The following is an 8,683-nucleotide window of genomic DNA, read 5'->3' as shown; positions in this document are numbered from 1 at the left end:
AAAGGTTTGACCAACAGAAATATTTTACACAGAGCAGGTCGAAGTAGATTTTTTCTGTCAATGTCTTCTACACTTGAAACATTCCAAAGTTCTCAATTGCTACGATCACAGTTACAGGTTAAATCCAATTTTATAAAGATTTTTCAACCAAGTCTTTCTCAAACTTTGAATTCTTGAGGATTTACATACAGATATACCTCCAATCGCTCTAAAAAATTGAATTGTCATTTGAATGAGTAATGCACATTAAAGATTGGAGAAATTCTGCTGCAGAAAAATAAATTGTTCTGTTAGGTTTTGGCCCTGACAAGGGTGACAATATGGCACAGAAACCATATAGTAGGTAAACCATAGTAGGTCAAATTTTTTAAGTAATAATTATGTTTAAGTAAAGTTTTATCTGACACACCATGAAAGTGACACTGGATGATCAGTGCCTCAAAGTCATTTCAACCTTTCCATTTCTACAATGACAAACACACCCTTAAAAGGCATCTGTGGTAAGAATTTGGTCAGTAACCAAATAGCCCTGAATGGCAGTGTGTTTCTTTCTACACATCTTAATCCTAGATAGCTTGCTCCACAACCTCCTGTTCAACAATGGAATACGTTGTTAGCAGGGGACATTGGGAACGTTAATACACTGCTGTTAGCAGAGAGAAAGTAAAAAAATGAATGAAAACTTAAGAACCAGAATGGAAAAGGGACAAATGAGACTGAGAACTAATGCCTCTTGTACTTTCACTAGTGGTCTCCATGAGTGGCGTCTTTAATAAAAACAAAAAAAAGCAACCATAGTGTCTAAAAAAGTACTCAAGCACATGGTATATGTAATTAATTAGCATTCAAAAAGCACTGATCCTTGTTCAATGGTACCTTCTTACCTTGTCTTATCAGCACTTCAGAAAAAAAAAACATCCACTAACCAACACTGTAACAACTGGGCTTCTAGAACCAGCAAAGAAAGAAGAAAAGTACTTTTTCATCTTATCAAGGGCTAAAGGCACTAATGAGTTGTTCATTTTTACACAAGCAAACTAGAACTAGAAGCAGAACTAGAACTAGAAACCTGATGTCTGAAAAACGTTCATTTTTACACAAGCAAACTAGAACAAAACCTGATGTCTGAAAAAACTGAAACCTGGACCTGAAAGATATTTGCCCTTTGCAAATGTAAGAAAAACATCTCAAATAAAAAAAAAAAACTTAAAACTTTTACACTTAAAAAGTCTACAAAAGCAGACAGACAGTTTGCGCACAAGAGAAACTTAGTGAACTCTGCCCTTTGGCCTCAAATTCCATAGAAACATCAGAGAAAGAAAAAGAATGGCATTTCTGCATAGCTACCTACAGCATGCTGTTAAGGACATATTTCCACACACAGGTCCTCTCACCTTGACCATTTTAAACTGAAAGGTTATGTCACATTCAAGTATGCACACACACTTAACAAAAACAGCAGACACGGTTCAGAAGTAGGCAATTAGTTCACACAAAGAACAAGGAAGTAGTGGAAATGTTCAGAATTTATTGTAAAAAAAAAGGGCCATTTTGAAACCTTAACTGTCCTTAAAAGTATTGTTGTATTAGATACAAATGTATGTTCCAGACTAATGTGACAAATAATTGTGTCAATCAATGAAAATCTGTTGACAATCTAGTGTTCATAGCAATGCATGTGTTTCTGCCAAGTGTTGGAATAACTGTAATCAAAAAGAGCTCACCTCTATTCACAATTGGAAACATTTCCACCCAAACAGAAAATGAATCATGGCTCAGTGAAATGATTTACCAATGCAAAGACAATGAAAATATTCCTAAAAGGAGAAAAAGTTTGACAAGAAAAAAATTCTCTAAAATTATACTAATTTAACAAAAATATATCAATGCTAATGTCACATGGGATGCACTTGAATTACCTGCTAGAGCACACAAAGGCTCCGTAATGATGACAGCCTTGGGTGAAATGTTAATCTAAGAAATTAATGTCCTATTTAAAACCACAAACATTCCAGAAAAACATACACACCCTGAACAAACAGTAAAGTGTGAGTGCAAAAGCTGAGACAAAACCAGCCTGTGCACATTTTAACCTGTCTGCTTTGAGAACACAGCCTTTCTATAGGGCCATTCAAGGTGCAGATCTTTGTGAATATTGTAAGTTACTCTGTTGAATACTAATATAGAGAATAACAGAGAAAAACATTTGCTACACTAAAAATACGCAAAACATTTTTGTGGTTATACATAAAATACACCGTATCTTTAATTGTTATTTTAATACTTACTTTAATACTTATTTTCAACCACTTTTGGAGTCAGGGAAATGCTACTTTATCATTAAGCACTTGAGATATGCATCTCAAACATTGTCAGTTATTTAAGAATTACTAATCATTAAGTCAGTAAATGTATTTACTACAAAATATGTTCATTTTGTGCTTGTAGTTCCTTAGTCTATAATATTTTTCTGGGGAATAAACATTTAATTTTGTAAGATTTGGAGACTCTGTTAAATACATTTAAATAATTGTATTTCTTAGAGGCAAAGAGGAGCAGTCATTTGACTAAGACTGGAAAATGAACATACATATAGATGGAGAAAAAACAAGCAGAGAAATGTAATGTAAGACAAGCAAAGGAAACGGGTAACAGGAAAATCTGCTTTAGATGAAGGAAGGGGATGGAGAGACAGAGTTATTTCATAAAATTAAATTGTATCTGGGGTTTTGATCATTTATAAAATAAAAAAAAACAATGTAATTGGTAATAAATAACTACTTATACAGGTTGTTGTTTTATGTTGATGCACAACGTCTGTATATTTCCTGATAACAGCAAAATAATATAGCTTTTCAGTTCAAGCAGTTCAAGCATCCTGTTGTGCAAACAGAGATGTATTTTAAGAGGCGTACTGCGGTGGGGGAAAATACATAATACAAATGTGGAAAAAAACGTACTACTTTCCTGACACCATTATTTGCTTTGGGTTATTACAACAAAACATCATACTTGCATTTTTGGGCCATTTTCGACCAAAGAGCTTTGATGGCCGACAATTCGGTGCATCCCTAATTATTGCCTGTGGTTCTCTTTAATGATGCACCAAAATTAAAATTTTTGACTGAAACCAAAAATGAGGAAACCAAGGCTGAAAACCGAAACACCAAAATAAATTATTATTCCAATTATTACTCCTGAATATGGGTGCGGCTTAGGTACGTTCAATAGTCCGGAAATTACGGTTATGTTTTTGTCTTTGCTGCACTACAAAAAGTACCTCCCCCCATGCTGTATTTACATTTTATAGAGAACATGCTTTACTGTTTCACAATGATAGTGGTGCAACATCTATGATAAAATCAAATCTAAAAAATGTATCTAAACCAATGTTCCCCTGGTTCGTACCATTAATTTTAATTGCAATAATGGTAATAACAAAACGAAAAAAGCGAACGTTTGCTTTTTTTTCCTTTTTTATTAAAAGCAAACATGTGTCTTTATTGACCCATCTACTGTAAGACAAGAGTTCACTGACTTGAGAACAACAACCCCACAGTGCAGAGAACTTCATGATCATCACCATGCTTTGACTTCTGTGTGCATGTGTTTTTTTCCTTCTATATAACATCCATAGGTGATTTATATAGACAGTGTGTATTAGCACTGCAGGGTGCTGAGGAATGTTGACACCAACAGTCTGTGGATATATAGGAGTTATCGCATGACAGACATGTAACAAAGGTGCACGGAAGGATACATGTTAATCATACACCTGCCTGTTAACCTTTCTCAGCATTAAATCTTTTGATAGCGCTGTCAATAACATTAGCATATGGTGCTGTCAATAACATTAGCATTTTCTACAACAGAATTCCTGATACTGGGTGAAGAAGCTAAAGATTATAGTTAATTGCGCTGATTTTCCTATGATCAGCAACATCGCACCAAAGTTGACCTTTACCTCAGAATGTCTATAGCATGGTTACCAACGTTTTTGAAAGTGAGAGCGACTTCAGGGGCACTTAGTAATACGTAGAGCTACTTGTTTGATACAGACTTTCCAAACAATGTAATCATAATAAGTTATGATACATACAATAGTAGACACTCTTCTTACTATTGCCATTGCACCCGTTTGACAATCATTGCAAGTGTAACTGATCCAAAAAACATAGTAAAAGTACAGCTTTTGACCCTCTTGTTGACTAGTTCTATTTGTAGAATACACCGCACGACCACCTTAGGTAGTCCTTGGGGGCTACCAGGTGCCCCGGGCATTACGTTGGACAACCCTGGTCCATAGAAATGGCCTAGTCTTGGACGCAATAATAATAGTTTTGCTGACAGTTTAGACTTTGCTGGAAAACTAAAGTATTTTTCCTGATAGAACTCTACACCATCTGTAATAAATACAAATCAAATATAGCCTAATGTGTTGCTAATGCTCAACAGATTACATCACCTCTGGAAATGTTTTTACCATTTTACTTGTATTTAACACATATTGTGTAATTGAACTAATTTATTAAAACCTTCATAACCAAATACTAAGATATACTAAGAGCTACATACTAAGAACAACAACATATAAATAAAACAGGAATCGCTAAGACTTAATTTGTTTGAAATTAATATCAAACAAAGGTTTGGCATAAACAAACATTACTAAATTAAATGATGAGTGAATTACATCCAAAGGTTTAAAGAAATTCACTAAAAATTGCAGAAAGGAACCAATTAATACATATTCATAAATATAACTATTTTTATTTTTTGCCCAACATTTCTTCAATAAAATGCACTGTAGTCACATATGGTATTTTTAAATAGATAGATTTGAACAATATAGTTTTGAGAACTGATAACCTTGGTATGGGCATGTTCAGACATGCTTATACCTTACATCACAGGCAACATAAAGTATTTAAGGATCCTAATTTCGTCCAATTAAAAAAAGGCATAGGAAAATAGAACTTTTGGTCATACATTATTTTCAAGATTTCACACGACCTAAACTGGCCATCATTAATGGTACTCAATCCCTCATTCACTTAGGCTTTCCAGACAACACATGGAGAGACCAATCCGTCCTAATTCGAAGCAATGGCAGATTAGGATTAAGCAATATGCAAAGTCGTTGGCACGGATATGTGAATTTACATTGATAGAATCAATGTTCTGGATTCCATTATTACAAATATATAAATTTTCTACAAAAAAAGCGCCGTGCGAAGTACCAGAAAACACCAGAACATTCCAGCACAGACACTTGACTGTAACCGGACAGCGAGCATCTAAGAAAGTCACAGCGCAAATAATAAAACGAAACTTTAGCCTCAGCTGAGAAGGAGGAGGGACTCAGAAACTCAAATATGAAATAACTATATCTGTGGATGATTATCGTGAAATACAAAGACGACATTCATTAAATCTCACTGTTAAATCTTATTACTACTACATTTAACAGTTATTAACAAATGTCTGAAGAATGAACATGGTTTTAAACATATTTTAATCTATTCCAGACCTACCCATAAAATATCATTTGGATGGTCAAATTAATTGGTTTTCTGTTTTCAAAATATCTTTCGATGCTCAAGGATGAGCCAAATACGTGATAGAACTAGCCGTTAGCCATTAGCTTCCCAAAACGTAAATAAAGTCAAAATCGATATTTTACACCTAATTAACACTTCACTAAAGCTTTTTGGTGCACGGAACCCCTCAGAATATAAGCATACATACGTCATTGAAGATAAGTAAAATATAAAAATATAAAAGATCTGACGTGTTTAGCTTAGAGCGTTAGCATTAGCCAGAGATGCTTATTTAAATCTGAGGAAACGCTGTTAGCATTGAAGCTAATCAGGAGTTAGCACTTTCTTACCAGGTCAAAACAAACAGCGCCGCAGGCTCCGATGCATTAATTTCTGCTTTGGTTTCTTGTGGCCTAAGTCTTCAAAAACGACAGTTCTGATGAGATCAAAGTAGTCGTTGCAAAAATATCGTCGACAACATGGCAAAGACTGGGAAATTATGCTGTTCCTCTATTCTTTTTTTCTCGTCCTTAGCTCGGTAACTGTTTTGCAGATCGACGCTGAGAGAAGTCTGCACTCAGCCACCGACCGCACACATACACACCCTCCAGAGGAGCGACCTGCCAAATACTGGCCCCGCCTACTTCTCGCTGCCGTTAAGGCAGGCAGGACGAAAATGCCAAATACCGACCCCACCTCTTTTTGGCTGTGAATGCAGGAGAAGGCGACGGCTGCCAAATACTGATCCCACCTTGCCGAAAACAGTGCCAACAAACAAACCACCACATTAGATACACTTATTATGTCAGTTTATTCCAAAACACGTACATTTAAAAACAACGTGTTTGAAATTCATTTCGAATTCATTCGAAGCGTTTAAGAGCGTTGGTTACATTTGGTATGTATATCTCAATAAATACATTTTAGTTTTAGCACTTTCGTGCATAGAGGTCAATACTAGTGAACGTTAATGTCCACTATTTAAATTAATCTTTTCTGCATATTTACGGGGTTTATTTGCATTCTGTAGATGCATACTAGAAACTACAGTGAAATCCCTTTCATATTCTTCCACTCCATTCCACCAAGTGGAATGCTAAATGCCGTTTTCTCCAAACCAATATGGCCGACAGTCAGCCAGAAATCCCGAATTCCTCTGGAATATCTATCCAGTCCTTCTATTCTGGAAAACCTTTGAGGTAAAAAAAAACAAACAAACAAAGAACCAAAAACTTTTCCAAACAAAGTAATGTCTAAGGAGTCATGACATTTTTACATTACATAAATCTGCTTAATTTTTGGAAGTGTGGAAATTGAAGGTGGAGTTCTAATTTTCTTTCCATCATTTACTAGTTTGTCCTGTCACTTACATATATTATTATAATCTATAGAGCGCCCATAAACTGACGTCAGCTGGTATGTGCTGCCATCTGGCGGACATTAGCAGCATAGCATGGAATAATTTTTTGCCTTTTACTTGTCATGCATGCCTTTTCAATTTAAGTAAAAGTGATTTTCACTGCTGCACACAACGAAGTGTGAGTGGTACTTGGTGGCTGGTTACTGAACCTCCGATCTTTCAGACACAAGTCTGCATCCTAAACCACCAGGCTTTAAAAGTGACATTTGTAAATATGCTTTAGTCAAATACATTCACATGTTTATCAACAGATACTTTATTGTTATATTTATTGTTTAATTCTCATTGAACGTCTACCAGTGTATTTGGTGGACCAGTTCAAACACACGCAAACCTTCTCCAAATATACTGTAGCCTATGTTACTAAACAAAAATTGGAATAAACAAAAGCCAAAAAACAACTATACTGCAGTAATATAGTATACACCAAGTTCTAAAGGTTTTTCGGGGTGTATTTATTCTAACATTTAGGCTATAATGGTACATTTACAAAATTCTCTTTTATATATTTATACATAAGATATAAAACAACAGCAAAGCAAAGTCCTAGAAAAGTGACGAATAACTGGTGTGTGTGGGCAGATGTGTATGCCTGTTACAAAGTACATACTATTGAACAGAGAACAACAACACAACTGACAGAAATGCTGAGGAGCCACACATATAGTGCCGTGGAAGAGGGTGAAATGAAGACAGAATAAATCTTTATGTCCAAGTGGACCCTTCTGACAAAAAAAGAAAAATATAGGAAACCAGCACACTGTTAATTTCAAAACATAAAATAACACAATCTATATTCTGTAACAAAGTGTTTATGTAATAACGATCTGTATTATTCTTCAAATCAACAAAATATCAAAACTGCAAATCCAGCAATATTCAAACATTACAAAAATCAGTGTATCTATAATACATTTTATTTTGCTTTTTTATACCTCAGTCCAGAAAAGTAGAGTGTGAGTGTGGGAACCAACCCTACCTGATGCTCCTGCCTAGGCTTAAACAGGTGGATGCCTTAGACAGGCCATTGGTCCATGTAAAGACTCTTCATTCAAACAGTATATGTTCGTACAGTATATGACAAAGATGAAAATAGCCTTGAAATAGAATATATATTATGCCTTATATTGAGTATGACAAATACTATACAGGTAAGCTCTGTGAGATGTTGTGACACGTTAAAGATAATGCAAGAGTCTTAATTTTAGTGCTTTTATTATGTTGCCTTTTTAAACTGCACCAGTTAAGTCAACTGTTTTTTGTTTCTCTAAATTTAGTCAGACTGTTTAGTTCTTACTAAAAGGAGTGTATTTCCATTAAGGGATCTATTTCCCAAACACGCAGTAGGAGACAAACAGCAAACTGACTAAACATAGGAAACATCTGATTCACTACGACTCCCGGCGTCTGAACTATCGAGATGCTTTATTTTTCTTTTTGCAACTCTCACCCTTAAAAAACCACAGGTAAACAGGTAATGTTTATGGCTGCTACAGTGAATGCAGAGCAATAAAAACAGCAGACACCTTTGCACGGCACCAGTTGAAGCAAGATTTTCTTGTTTCCTTAGAAAGTTAGGTTTTAAAATGAGTCTAAAACCCACAACAAAATAGAAGTCTTTTCACAAACAGAACATTGTAAAGACTGGGCTGATGACAAGCTGTGACAATAGGCTTGAAGTGGGAGCTTACAAAACAAGGCTATGGTTGAATGGATTTGACAT

The 8,683-nt window shown here is 35.2% G+C and overlaps 1 protein-coding gene across 1 annotated transcript in view; it reads right to left on the bottom strand.

The window, feature by feature from the left end:
- The window catches only part of fam13b (family with sequence similarity 13 member B), a 35,584-nt gene extending 29,421 nt beyond the window's left edge, over positions 1–6,163 (bottom strand). Inside the window, exon 1 of the mRNA XM_017039454.2 lies at positions 5,891–6,163. The gene's annotated coding sequence lies outside the window, so the exon portion shown is untranslated. The remainder of the gene's footprint in view (positions 1–5,890) is intronic.
- Between the last annotated feature and the right edge of the window lie 2,520 nt (positions 6,164–8,683).

This window comes from Cynoglossus semilaevis, chromosome 15 (assembly GCF_000523025.1).
Source record: "Cynoglossus semilaevis isolate Cse_v1.0 chromosome 15, Cse_v1.0, whole genome shotgun sequence".
Lineage (NCBI taxonomy): Eukaryota > Metazoa > Chordata > Actinopteri > Pleuronectiformes > Cynoglossidae > Cynoglossus > Cynoglossus semilaevis.
Note: the sequence above shows the minus strand (reverse complement) of the source record. Positions and strands in the feature narration are given on the sequence as shown.